This window comes from Juglans microcarpa x Juglans regia, chromosome 4S (genome assembly GCF_004785595.1).
Source record: "Juglans microcarpa x Juglans regia isolate MS1-56 chromosome 4S, Jm3101_v1.0, whole genome shotgun sequence".
Classification (NCBI taxonomy): Eukaryota; Viridiplantae; Streptophyta; class Magnoliopsida; order Fagales; family Juglandaceae; genus Juglans; species Juglans microcarpa x Juglans regia.
Window position 1 is genome coordinate 9,463,456 of NC_054601.1, and position 14,412 is coordinate 9,477,867.

Genomic DNA, 14,412 nt, shown 5'->3' on the forward strand with positions numbered 1-14,412 from the left:
GAGAAAACGAAAGCAAAAGTTTTCCTACCATAATCTTTAAGGATTGGCTCAAGATCTTTATATTTGCAAAATGGATCTAAGCCAGGTAAATCCTTTTAGCTATTTATTCTTGATCTATGATTATTTGTTTTAATATTTTACACCATTATGATGATTTTTTATTAACATTTATAATTCATTCCGTAAGTAAAGCAATGGGGTGTTTACTGGCAAGGAAATTGCAGGTGGTAAGAGTGTAGATCTGGATTGTGTTGTATTCTATATCCATGGCTAGAGGATTCTTGTTAGAATTGAAGGGGGCCTTTGCATTTGGAAATGATTGGAAATGGGATTCTGTTTTCTACAGGAATCAATGAGTTGAGACCTGTACTTCCATTCAATTCCAATTAGCAATGATCCCGTTCTATTTAGAATGTATGGTAGTTAGGGGGATCGGCCATGGTTTTTCTTCATAATGGGCCTTTTGATTTTGTGTAGTTATTTGGACTGGGTGCTTAGGAACTTGATTAAGTCAAGAGTCTTGATTAAGTTCTTGATTAACCTGATATCAGCTATATTTTTGTTTGGTAAGTTGTGATAAACTGCAAAGAAATATATAAAGTTGTGATAAATCTTTAGTTTCTTCTTTTTACGTTGTGCAGCCTGCAGATGAAAACTATGCAAACTCGAAAACGTGTTTTTTTTTTTTTTTTTGTGAGTTGGAGGAGGGTGGTTTCGAACTCCAGACCTCTATTTTGAAGGTTGGGAGTTATAGCAATTAGACCACATGCCTTTGACCCTGAAAACTTGCTTCTTCCATGTGCTTTTCAAGGGTATCATTTTTCTTTGATACAATTATTTTCCAAACAATCATGTTGGGGAGATAAATAGCTCAGGAGATGCCAAATGAGGCCTTGATATCATATATTAATATAGCATATAAGGCACTACCGTCACTAAAAAGCTGACAAGCTTAATTATGTAATATCTACCATTTAGCTGTGTTTTTTCTACCCGATGTGAGTTTTCCATAACAAATTCAACTCCCACATATCCATTCCAGCTTCTAACTTTTATGTTGTAAATCTTACGACAGGCAGCAGCTTTGGCTTTCTACATTCTTTCTACATTGTTCTTTGACAGCTTCGTTATCATCTTTGAGTCACTGTAATTCTTGCGGCTCTTGATTTTTGGGTAGTCAAGAATATTAGTGGCTGGATCTTAGTTAGGCATCGGTGGTGGAATGAAATAAATGAGCAGGGTGAGAGTGTGTGGAAATTTGAGTGCCTTGACCAACAAGTTAGAAAGATTCCAATGCCATGATTGCCTTTTTGGATCTGCAAATATTTCTCGACCCCATATATTATTTTTACTATGTCCTATTTTTTTTTGCATTGTCTGTTTACAGCTTTTGGTGTTGTTCATCTATGCAGTCATTGGCTTGTATGAACAAAAATGACTCATGGCTATTTTGGTGGACCTTGTATCTTAGTGTAAGTATTCATAGGATAAATGTTGCATGTGACTGTCTTGTATTACTTTTGGTGCTTGAATTTTCATGGAGACTACAGAATAGAAGGCAACCTTCTATAGTGTTAAAATTCAATGAGCATGAAATGCATTAGCTGTAAAATTAACTTTAGCAGCATTTTGCATGTTGTAGATAGATTATGTTAGTAAAATCACAAGAGCAATTTGGCTAAACCCCTAGGTGTTGGCTCAAGTGGTAAAGACATTGGTCTTGATGGTATGCTCCCTCCAAGGTCCAAGATTTAGCTATTTTATCTTTAGCTTTTTTAGCAAGTTCAATACATTAGAAAGCACTAAAGGTGGTAGAGCAGGAATTTTAATCTGATATAATTCTTGTCTACTTGGCCAGTGCCACTTTGGTATACGTTTAATGATTTGCTTGTCTAAAAGGAATATTTATTTGAGGTGGATGCGTCCGAGGCACTTAAATATATCTTAGCAAAGTAAATTTAGCAATTGTTTCTGTTTTAATAATAGCTTCTTTGCAAAGTAAATTTAGCAATCGGGATGCATTTTTTTGCCTGTTCTAGTGTTTCTTATTCTGGATCTTTTTTTTCCTTTTGTTTTGTTTTTGTTTTTGGAAAGAGCTTGCTTTTGTCTTGATTTGATTCTAAGGCTCTCGAAAATTTGAATTGTCAATTGGTAAGGAGGAACATGTGTGCATGAGCCCCATGTCACAGGTTCGATACCTCCTGGGATCAAATTACGATTTAAGTGGGAGGCCAAGGCAGTGGGTTGTTGTGCTAGTATCCCCGTGGGTTTAGATTCCATGGGTGAGTCCTATGCCGTGGGGTGGTTCCCCTGTCATAATATATATATATATATATATATATATATATATCTTGTTGGGTGGCAAATTATAATTTTTACTGTTGCTGACATCTTTTTCTAATTAATCTAACCTGATTGTTTGAAAAGGAGGTCTGTGTGGGTTGCACTTTTTTTTTCCCAATTAGAACTGATATTATTTGATCAGGATTTAAAGTGGAAACTGTGGAATATAAGAACATCAGCTTCACCGTTTGGGATGTTGGGGATCAGGACAAGGTATGTAATTTCATTTAATTATAGAACATCGAATCCCTTTAATGGCTATTGATATTTCCTCTTTTTTCACTTGTAGATTTACTTTTCACATAACTTATCTTAGCAAAGAGACGAAAGTGATTTTTCTAACTGCATCTGAATTTTGAGATGATTTTTTGTTAGCCTGAAAAATGATTGCTTCTAGTGCTTGTTGGAATACTTCCATAAGAATTTAGCATAATCACATTTGAGCATGTATGATCATGAGCATGATAATGTGCTTAGATCATATGGTATGCTACAGATGCATGGGGAGAATTTTGGTGTTTATAAGCAGGCTGGTGCTCATATCTTGTCACAATTTTACACCCACTATTACGCCAAAAGCTTAAACTATAAAAATTTGTATGGTTCTCTCTTTTTTTTTTTTTTTTCTTTCCCTTCATGATTAATTTCTGTATTTTTTTAATGTAATTGCAGGCATAGATGTCTTGGTACTGAGTATTAGGTTGCAACAACAGCTGGAATATAAAGTCGTTCTTTCCTTTTGGAGTACTGGATTTTGCCTTCCTGTTTAGTGTATCTTTTTCTACTAGTTTATTATTTCCCTTGTAGACATAGAGTTTACCGGATTTCTTTTCTTTTCTTTTCATGGTATTACTTGGAACATAATTGTTTTTACAATTGTCTTGTGAATGTAAGGGCATATATCTTTTGTTGGAAACTGATATAACAGCATACATTTATCTCTGCTACCTCTTTGTTTTAATGTCTCAAACTAGTTGAAGAAAATGTGCTAAATTCCATCATAGGCTTTTTGGGAGAATTAAGCAGTTAGGATATAAATACATATTTGTATGAGGGCAGTGAAAATGTCAATACACACATTTGATATATGATCCATCCATTAACTGAATCATCACTTCTAAATAAATCTTAATAAGGATCGAATAATCTCTATCTTTATTCACAACAGAAGCAAAATAAGTTGTTATATAGTAACATTTAAACCATCACGTCCGAAGAACAAATGATTAAAAAAACCTTATCATTGGTGTTCTTAGAGACATGAGTGATGAGTTATCATCAAACTCATCTAGCCTACTTTTTAGATAAATGATAAACCCTAATAGCAAATGCATGATAAATGCAACTCGCATGACTTTAATATATTTATGTCAGGGTGAGAGGCGGTAATTGTCCCAATAACTGGTATAGTGGATCATAGGGTTATATTTTGTTAATGTCCTTGATGGAAAATAGTCATATCCATATCCGTATGCTGGTCGTGATAGTGATAGTGGTGGTGGTCGATAATAACCTGATGGACCCGAATATATTATTGGATTAGGGAAAATTGTTGACAATTGAGATGGGGGCAGCGGTGTCAACCCTGAACTTCGAAAGAAAGGAGCACTGGATATCCGGCTAAATGAATCCTGACCATGATTGTTGCCGTGCATCGGCCTGCGAGGGGCACTGCTCCTTTTGAACAAGTATCCATCCTCGGGAACATAAGAAACATCATCCATATCATCATCATCACATGCAAACATCTGAGCTTCTTTTTTCTTCTTATTACAACAACCAATAGTCTCGTCTTGCAAGGGGAACTTCTGAAAGAACCAAAGCTCTGCTGGTTTGCCCATCTTTTCAAACATTTGAATGAGAATCCTAGGGTCTATGTCACCCATAACTGTGACCTTCCCTTTCTTTGAATCAATGTCCACGGAAGTCACTCCTAGTCCAATATATGTATATAATAAAAAATCAGATCTATTTATACGTGACAAAAATATTGACCAAGACGTGAAGAAATAAAGAAAAATAAATCAAAATGGAGCATATATAAATATATAAGTATGCACACCATTAGTTTTCAGCAACTTTTTCTTCAACTTAATCGGGCACTCATCACAACACTTGATATCCACTTTTAGGGTACAAATCTGCATGTAGAGGAGACGAAACGAACATGATTCAAGAGAAATTAAAGAAAATTAAATGAACACTATGCATGCTGCATTTGCGTTTGAACTAAAAAGACCAAGAAGAAATTAATAGGTACCGGAGAGGAAGGCACCTGATTGTACTCCATTGGGATAGCTTTAAATAAACTGGCAAATGAGAAGAAATTGATCTGGATTATTACAGGTCCACTAATTTTTTTTAGATGAATAACAATTTTATAGAGGAAAATGCACGTCTTTAATTAAGATCAGTAGGGGAGAAGGGGTAGCATTTTATTATATATTGGCCGTTAAACGACTGTGAAAATCTTAAACTTCCATAAAAATATTTTATGGGCGCGGAGAATATGAAGTACTTAAAATCAAGATCTGGGGAATTTTTCCCCCCAATAAGAAAAGAGGAAAAATTAATGCAATCGAAGGCAAATCCTTTCATTTTATATATAATATTCTTGAAGATCAAATCGTAATCTCTTATCCTCTCCTAGACCCTAATCTTTTTTTTCTTTTTGGGGAGGGAAATTATCAATATATAAGGAGATTTTACGCTCATCAATTCCTAATTTTAATTTGTATGACAAGGTGGTTGTGACAGTTTTAAGGATGCCAATTATTATCTAGCTTTTACAATGTTCTTGAAAATAACAAATAATAATAAATATTCATTTAATCAATCTTCGAACATATTAATATATATGCATTTTCTCAGTTGATCAATGTGTCCCAATTTAGAATCCATTTTTGCAGAAAAAAGAAGAGGAGAAACCATAATTTTCTGATGATCATAGCACTTACATGTATTGATTTGAGGAAATTATATATATACAAGCTGCATTGCCCTCATTAAAAAACAAGTAAATATTGGAAGGAATTTTCACCGGTACCGAAGGCTGAGGCTAGGGGTGTAACCATTCCGGTCCGGTTTTGGACAAAATTTAGAACCAAACCGGTATGTACCGGTTTTATATTTTCAAAAACCGATTATGCACTGGTTACCCCCTAAACCGGTACATCTGGTTTTACCCCTTCCGGTCCGGTTTTCCAGTTTTAATTTAGTGAATGCATTAGATTTGTGAGAGAGAGAGAGGCATTGAAAGTAGCTAGCAATCTAGAACTTGGAACAAATATATGTGTGAGAGAGAGACCATAGCTGAAGACAAATGCAAGGAATCTGAAACTGCATCAAAAGGATACCTAGCTAGAATATTATTACAGATCAGATTCATCACTATATATAAAAGCAGGTGATCTTGGGGAACAGTACTGTTTATGGATTAGAGCCCAATACAATGCTTGGGAATGTATCCTATCTTAAGAGGTAAAAGGCTGCTCTTTGCCCCCACATTTGCAAAAAGCTTTTGAAAAAATGATATGTTTAGTAAATTTATAAAAAATGATTTAAGAAAGGAATAATAATAGTAAATTTAAGAAACACAAAAATGTTTAAAAATTTATAATACAAATTCCTAGAAAAGAATATAATATGTTTAGTAAGTTTACAAAAAATAATGATCTTCACTATTGACGTTAGACAAATAAAGATCCTCAAGAAGATGATTTTAACTGTTTTTTTTTTTTCACTTTTAATATCTTGAATCCATCCATGTATGAGAGCAAATAAATCTTTCAAAAGGGCATCCAACTGGTAGGTAGGTTTTTTTTACAATTCAGTAGATGTTTTATTTTTCATTTTTGACTTAGTAGAAATGGGAGATTTCATCTTTGGAAGTCATACAAGAGATATGGGACTGAAGGCAATGGAGCAAAGCCACAAAGCTTTCATTCAACTCAAATGCTTAATCAAACATAACAAACAGAGCTTTAGGCTAACGTGATCCTTAGAAAAAAAACCTAGGAAGTCCGCAACCCAATCATATCATTGCAGACGTAAGAGTCTCACTCAACTTGGAAGTATTAGACTTTCTTTGTCGTGTTTGAAATCGACAACCCAAAGTAAAATAGTTTCTCTGTTCTGCTTTCTTTTAACAACTGGGAGCATATGTCTAAACAATCCTGACCTCAAAGAAAGATGCACAAAATTGTATAGGGATTAAGTCCAACGAGCAACACCAAGAAGAAAATTCTCAAAGATGTCTAAAGTTCCCATTTAACCAATAAACCTTTGAAACAAAAAAGTTCCCATAACAATTAAACCAACGGAGATTAAAAATGATACTAAAAATGACATACACATCCGAGATTGTTCCAAGAAAAATTACCGTCGAAAACAGAGACGCGAGAGAGGGGCTGCCGGCTGCGTGAGAGATGGGAGGGCTGCGTGAGACGGTGAGAGTGAGACGGTGAGAGACAGAGAGGGCAGCGCAGCGTTGAGAGAGGGGCCGAGGGGCTGTGTGTGCGACGGGAACGGCTCGAGAGGTGAGGGGAGGTGCAACGGCGAGAGAGCGGGTCTGTGTTTCTGACGGGGCGACGGCGAGAGGTGCACAGTGCAACGGCGTGGGCCGTGGCCGCGTGAGAGGGCAGAGATGCAGAGAGGCTGCGAGGCAGAGAGGCAGAGTGAGGGAGAGAGTGAGAGAGTGAGTAAGAGAGGGGCGGGTCTTAGGGTTTGGGAGACTGGAGGTGCAACGGCGCCGTTTAGTAATAATATCAAAATTATTACTAATAGTCTAATTAGACTAAACTCTTATACTATAAGTCAATAACTATATCAGTAATTTTGTATAAGTGTAACTATAGTCTATATTAGACTATTAGTATGAGAATAAATATTAGTATTAGTTATAGCTATATAATATATTAGACTATATAATAGTATTAATATTAGACTATTAGTATAGTTATATATTAGTATTATTATAGTGATTTATTATAACTATATTAGTATAAATATTAACTATAGTCTATAGTGATTAGAATAACTATATATCAGTATTTGTTATGGTGAGTTTAATTTATTATAACTATATATAGTTATATATATATATATATATTTTTTTTTTTTGTTATAGTGATTTATATAGTGATTTATATCTAATACTATAGTATAGTATTAGTTATAGTGATTTAGTCTAACTATATTAGTATAACTATAGACTATTAGTATTAGTATAAATATTAGTATTAGTTATAGTGATTAGAATAACTATATATCAGTTTTGTTAGAGTGAGTTTAATTTATTATAACTATATATATATATATATATATATATATATATATATTGTTATAGTGATTTAACCTATTAAAAAAAATTGTTATAGTGATTTATATCTAATACTATAGTATAGTATTAGTTATAGTGATTTAGTAGAACTATATTAGTATAAGTATAATTATAGTCTATATTAGTGAGTTTAATTTATTATAACTATATTATTGATAGTATTATAGTGATAGTATTAATATAGTAATTTATTATAGTGATAGTATTAGTATAGTAATTTAGTATTAGTATTATTATATCATTATTTTATATGTGATTATTTAGTATAGTGATTTATATACTAATTTATATATAGACTTAAAGTATATTTGTAATACCCCGTATTTTTTTTTAGTATATTTTTGTTTTAATTGAATGATTATTTGTTATTAATTTAAAATTTGATTATCTTGTTTTAAATTTTCAGATTTTAGTGGGTTTATTTTTTTTATGATTTTTTTAATTTGTGAAAATTAAATTTGACATGTTTCCTTAATATTAATAATTGTTATGCATTTAAATTCTCTTAATTTAATTAGTTTGTAGGTTTTAAAAATTATTGTGTTGTTGGATTTAATTATTTTATTTTACTTAGTCACTGTATTTAAATTTATTTTATTTAAAACTGTGGTGTTGAAATAATTTTTTTTGTTGGAATTTTGTGACCAAAGTTGTGAATTTTGGACCTCATTTCTTTTTCCTCTATTTTTCTTTTCCTTTTCTTTTTCTTTTCTTCTTTTCTTTTTTCTCCTTTGGTTTCCCTTCCCGTGCAGACGTCTCTCTCTCTCTCTCTCTCTCTCTCTCTCTCTCTCTCTCGCCGTGCAATCGTCCCTCACCCAGCCCGCCGCCGTGCGCGACACCGCCCACCTCATCGTGCTCCCCACCGGCCGGCGACCTCACCCCTCCAATTTCAGCCCTCCTCGCGCCGCCGTTAGCCCCCATGCACCACACCAAGCCGCGGCACTCCTTGCGCCGCTGCGCCGCCGTCGCACCACCTCCGACCACCATCTTCTCACCACATCATCATCGACCTTCTAGCAACCTAATGCACCCATCCTTGGCTCCGATCTGTCACCGGTGAAGCCCATCTATCTCCATCTTCGATTTGAGCTTTTTGGCATTAAACTGCCGCCCACGCCGCCACCCACGGCCAACCCCACCATCACTAGCTTCACCGACATCCCTAAGCCCTACCCTATCAATCTCGGGTCTTCGTTTGCACCCATTCAAAAGTGGGTTTTTGAGACCCACGGCCACAGTGCATTTGGCACTGTTTTGTTGCTGCATTGCCGCTTCTAGCACCTCCGTGATCTTTCAAAAATTATATTATAGCATTGTAAGTATTTTTCTCGAAGAACTTTTGAGATTTAAATGTATTTTTGCGCTAATTTATATTTACTATGAATTTGCTGTTTGTGCCGGACTGAGTCCGATGAGTAAAGGGGTCGGTTGGATTGGATGATGGAGTTGTTTGTGTGATTGGTTTATGATATGAAATTTGTTGGCTGTTTCGGATTTAAATATTGGTGTTTTGAGTTTGACGTTGGTGATGGTGGATATTGGTGATTTTTTTAGGAAGTGATGATATATTTTGGGATTATGAGGGTTTTAAGTTTTGAGAAATTAAGATAGATTGTTTTAGAAGCTTAGGCTTAAATATGGAAATCCGTGATTGATTGAAAACTTACGGAAATTGTGTGATTATTTTTATAGGTTACGATTTATAGTCGACTCGACATTTTTGAGGAAATTTCTGAAAAGCTAAGTTGCCCAGGTAAACGGGGTTCATATACTAGTTTTGTATAAAACAAATAAAATGAGGTTGACTTGAGAATAAATGTGTTTATTTTTTTTTGAAAAGAGATGATCTGAAAACAACCTCAGATGTTTATTCTGTATATGCATAAATTCTACATAAGAGAAAGTGTTTTCTGTCATGACTGGTGTAGACATGAGCTAGTTTTGTGCACTTTATTTCTAAACTATGTAAAAGAGCGAATAAGGAATTCTAAAAGTTTTGTTATGAACAAATGAGAATGTTTTGTTTATGTTTATCTCGAACATGTGAAATGATCTGAAGCTTTTCAGTGTTTTGTTTTGATGTGATGTGTCATCTGAAAACATTGGTATGAAGTTCTGATTCTGTATATGATTGTAATCGGATTTTTGATGAAATCCGTTCTGTTTCTGTTAAGGCCCAGCTACGGGTATAATGGTGGTTTATAACCCTACCACGGGGGTTAAACATGGTATTGTCCCGATGTGATATTAAACGATGATAAGATTATAATGTTTCAGTTTAGAAATGCCAACGGATTCTCTTTTTGGAATAAGTATATTTTTCTGAAAAATTTCGCTCTAATGTTTTTGTACAAGTTTTGTTTCTGCATTCTGAAAGTAAATGTTTTGTCGGCTTATCAAATGTTATAAATGCTCATGTTTACATGCTAGTATATGCTCTCTGCTTGCTGAGTTGTTGATAACTCACCCCGTTAATCTTCATAATATTTCAGATGACATCGATGGCTCAGCTGAAGATCAGTATTAGAGTCTACGGAGAAGATTAGCATTGATTTGTTGTTGGGTATCTCATAATATTAGTGTTGGTGTTGGAGGTTAATTATCTTTCTTAAGTTTGCTTCAATGGATTTAGACGGTTTATGGAAACTATGTTAATGTTTTATTATTTCTAGTTGTTATTTGAGACATGAAGAAGAGTTGATTTTATTTGGGTTATTGGATTGAATATTGGATAAATGAGTTTATTTGATTTATTTAATTGAAGTATTTACGTTCGATTTGAGGTTTAAAAAATAGATATATTCTTGAATTTAGAAGTACTCTAGCCTTGTTAGAGCTGATTATCAGGTTTTATGAGTTAACTCTACAGACCCTCGGGGTCGGGGCGTTACAATATTACTAATTTACTAATAGTAATATAGTATTAGACTATAGTATTATTATAAATTTAGTATTTGTTATATATTAGAATAACTATATGCCACAGTGCACTGATATATGATATACAATTTATTATATATAAAAATATAATATATAATTATATATTATATATAATAGTTTAAATATTATATATATATAATATTTTGTATAATATATAAAATTATTTTTTTATTTTTTTTCCAATCGGTCCGATCCCAGAAATTACGGAAGTGAAACCGGACCAGATTCAGCCTGTTTTCATAATACCGAAATCGATCCCGGACCGAACCGTTTCAAAACCGGACCAACGAATCCGGTCAGCTTTTCGATTTAAATTTACACCTCTAGTTAAGGTATATTATACATGCATGTATGGTCGAAGACTCAAAGCCAATAGTATTGCTTTTTTATTTATTTTTTATTTTAATGTTCACTTGCTGCGACTTAATCCAATCTTTGGGAGAGCTCTCTAGTAGAGAAGTGAGCTAGACAGGATATGATGCTGGTATATAAGTATACCAAAATACAGGGCATAACTCAACGCAGGCAACCACGAGTGCAAGAACTACTGTTTCACTCACTGTCTGATGCAAGCAGAGATTCCCAAGCAATGTTAATTCCATCAATTGAGCCATATATCTCCTTATCTTACTCTATTATATAAGTGGCTATGAAACGGCTCAAAGGGAAATTCTTGTTTTCTGTTAACTTTCTGTTAAATCAACGTTAATTTGCTGCAGCAACTTTGAGAACAGTGATTTTCTTGTCCTTCAGTCAGTTTTTACCTTTTCACATCTTTATCCGTTGAGTGTTAGGATATTTTGGGTTTATTATTTTTATCTTTTATGTTTTTGCTGGTTCTGTCAGTACACTATTTTTATGGTTTTTCTCTGTTTGTTGTCTCTGAATGCTTGTTCTTTTTTGCAGGTTGTCAGATTGTGATGTTATTGGAATTTATGGTGCACTGTCGCAGCTGGTATACCATTTTTATTCTTTTTCTCTGTATGCTATCTTGTATGTTTTTTCTCTTTTGCAGGTTGTCAAATTGTGATATTAGTAGGGTTTCTGGTGCACTGACCGCAGCTGGTATGTTTTTGTGTTAGTACACCATTTTTATGTTTTTTTTCTGTATGCTAGTCTCTGTATGCATTTTCTCTTTTGCAGGTTGGGTGCATGCGTATAGGCAATTGTGCCTTTTACATCTTTAAATTTTGAAAAAAAAAATGTAAAAAAAAAAAGGGTGCTCCCTACATGAAAAGAAAAAAAAATCACAAAAAAAAAAAAAACAAATAAGAAAACACATAAAACATTAAAATACTTGTAAAAAAAATCAATCAAAATCTAAAAACCATATAAAAAAACACAAAAACCATCAAAAAAATATTCTTAATCAATGTAGCTTCATCATTACTGAAAAAAAAAAATTGAACCCATGCATTTATTCTACTTGTTCATGGTCCTGTTATTGCACTCTTTTACAAAGTAAAATAAAATACATGTCAGAGAGATTTTTCAGAACAATACATCTAAGTGGATAAAAAAAACTTAACTCCATTACTGAACACAAAAAAACATATGCATGCATGGTTTGATGAGTTTTTTTCCATATCTAGTTTGGGAGTTTTTCTTTTCTCATGTCTGGCTTGGTTGGTTTTGCAGTTTTTTATATGACGAAAATTCTTGTTTTCCGTTAACTTTCTGTTAAATCAATGTTAACTTGCTACAACAACTTTGATAACAATGATTTTCTTGTCCTTCAGTCAGTTTTTACTTTTTCACATCTTTATCCGTTGAGTGTTAAGATGTTTTGGGTTTATTGTTTTTATCTTTTATGTTTAGTCGGTTATGTCATTAGACCATTTTTATAATTTTTCTATGTATGTTGTCTCTGAATGTTTTTTCTCTTTTGCAAGTTGTCAGATTGTGATGTTATTGGGATTTATGGTGCACTGACTGCAGCTGGTATACAATTTTTATTTTTTTTCTCTGTATGTTGTCTTGTATGCTTTTTCTCTTCTGCAAGTTGTCAGATTGTGATGTTATTGGGGTTTCTGGTGCACTAACCGCAGATGGTATGCTTTTGTGTCAGTACACAATTTTTATAGTTTTATCTATATGTTGGTCTCCGTATGCCTTTTGTTTTATGCAGATTGGGTGCATGCGTATAGGCAATTATGCCTTTTACATCTTTAAATTTTGAAAAAAAAATGTAAACAAAAAAATGGTACTCGCGACAGGAGAAGAAAAAAAAATCACAAAAAAAAACAAATAAGAAAACACATAAAACATTAAAAAACTTGTAAAAATCAATCAAAATCTAAAAATCAAATAAAAAAAAACACAAAAACCATTAAAAAAAAATACTCTTAATCAATTTATAAAAAAGCTTCATTATTACTGAAAAAAAAAAAAAATCGAATCCATGCATCTATTCTGCCCATTCATGGTCTTGTTATTGCACTTTTCTACAAAGTAAAATAAAATACATGTCAGAGAGATTTTTAAGAAGAATACATCTAAGTGGATAAAAAAAATATATACAAAAAAACCTGACTCCATTACTGAACACAAAAAAACATATGCATGCATGGTTTGAGGAGTTTTTCTTTTCTCATGTCTGGCTTGGTTGGTTTTCTAGTTTTTGATATGTGATAGGTCGCCTGGGAGAAGAGGGGACATTGCACTTTAAAAGATAATGTGTTTTGGAAGGCGAAAGCCAGCCACCTGACATCTATACAGCCTGATATTTTCATAGGTGAAACCAAACCACCTAATATTCCGAAATTGAGTATCAAGAAAATTATCATAGGTGAAGAATTGACTAAAGTGTTCGGTGTTCATCTTTGTTTCCTTCTGGATATTTTCCCCATTACAAGTGGTTTTCTGGAAAACCTTTTTTGTAATTTTGACTTCTCATCTCTTCCATTTTTTTCTTTTACTGGATTTTAATATTTACTGTTGATTTATTTGCAGCTGCTTTTCCAGTTATCTAAAGTGTTCTTGCTTGGAGATTTCCAAAGCTGGAACTTTCTAGCGTTTGATCATTGTGAGTGCATGGTTATTTAGTATAGTATTTTCTTATGGTTGTTTAGTGTAGTATTTTCTGACTTTTTTTTTTTTTTGTTCATTGGTTACTGAAGTGCTTAGTATTTTATGTGGGTTGTTTTTGGTGGATTGTTTTATGGTTTTGTTGTTGAAGGCTTTCATAAAATAGCGCATGTGCAAGTGTTGCCCCATACAAACAATTTTATATATAGAATGCCCACCAACACAAACACCCAAAATATATAAAACAAGTTCCAAAAATTAGATTGATTGCAGCAAAATAATATTATATTTGACAAATTTATAATAATCTGAGATAAAATGCAAGACAGTTGAAGTCAACATTCAGATCAGGTACAAAGCAGAAAACGTGAGGCAAACCAGATACAATTATCCCATTTTCTTAAAGTCATAAACCCAGTCATAAAACCCTAATAACACAAACCCAATCTTAAAGTTAAAGTTATTTTACTTTGACTTTATTCTTCTTTGTTTTTCCTTTTTTTTTGTTTGCTGTGTCTTTTTCTGTTTTCTTTTTCCTATAAACCTCAACAAATGTTTATATCTTTTTCCTTGTTTTGGTTTGTTGTGTCTCCTGATTTATTGTTTTTTATCTTTTAATTTTTTTTCTATTTCATCTTTATTTTTTTTTCTATTGTGAATCTGTATTTAAAGAGATGGTGTGCATATATCATATATTTGAAGAGATGTGTGCATATATCAATTTAATTTCAAACCCAATCACAAAACCCTAATAACACAAA

The 14,412-nt window shown here is 33.2% G+C and overlaps 1 protein-coding gene and 1 pseudogene across 1 annotated transcript in view; both read left to right on the forward strand.

Annotated features, from left to right (window-relative positions):
• The window catches only part of LOC121263365, a 23,800-nt pseudogene continuing 9,388 nt past the window's right edge, over window positions 1–14,412 (forward strand).
• Window positions 10,994–14,412, forward strand: part of LOC121263363 (transcription factor MYB108-like) — a 26,031-nt gene continuing 22,612 nt past the window's right edge. The window contains exons 1-2 of the mRNA XM_041166212.1: window positions 10,994–10,999; window positions 11,741–11,745. The gene's annotated coding sequence lies outside the window, so the exon portion shown is untranslated. The remainder of the gene's footprint in view (window positions 11,000–11,740; window positions 11,746–14,412) is intronic.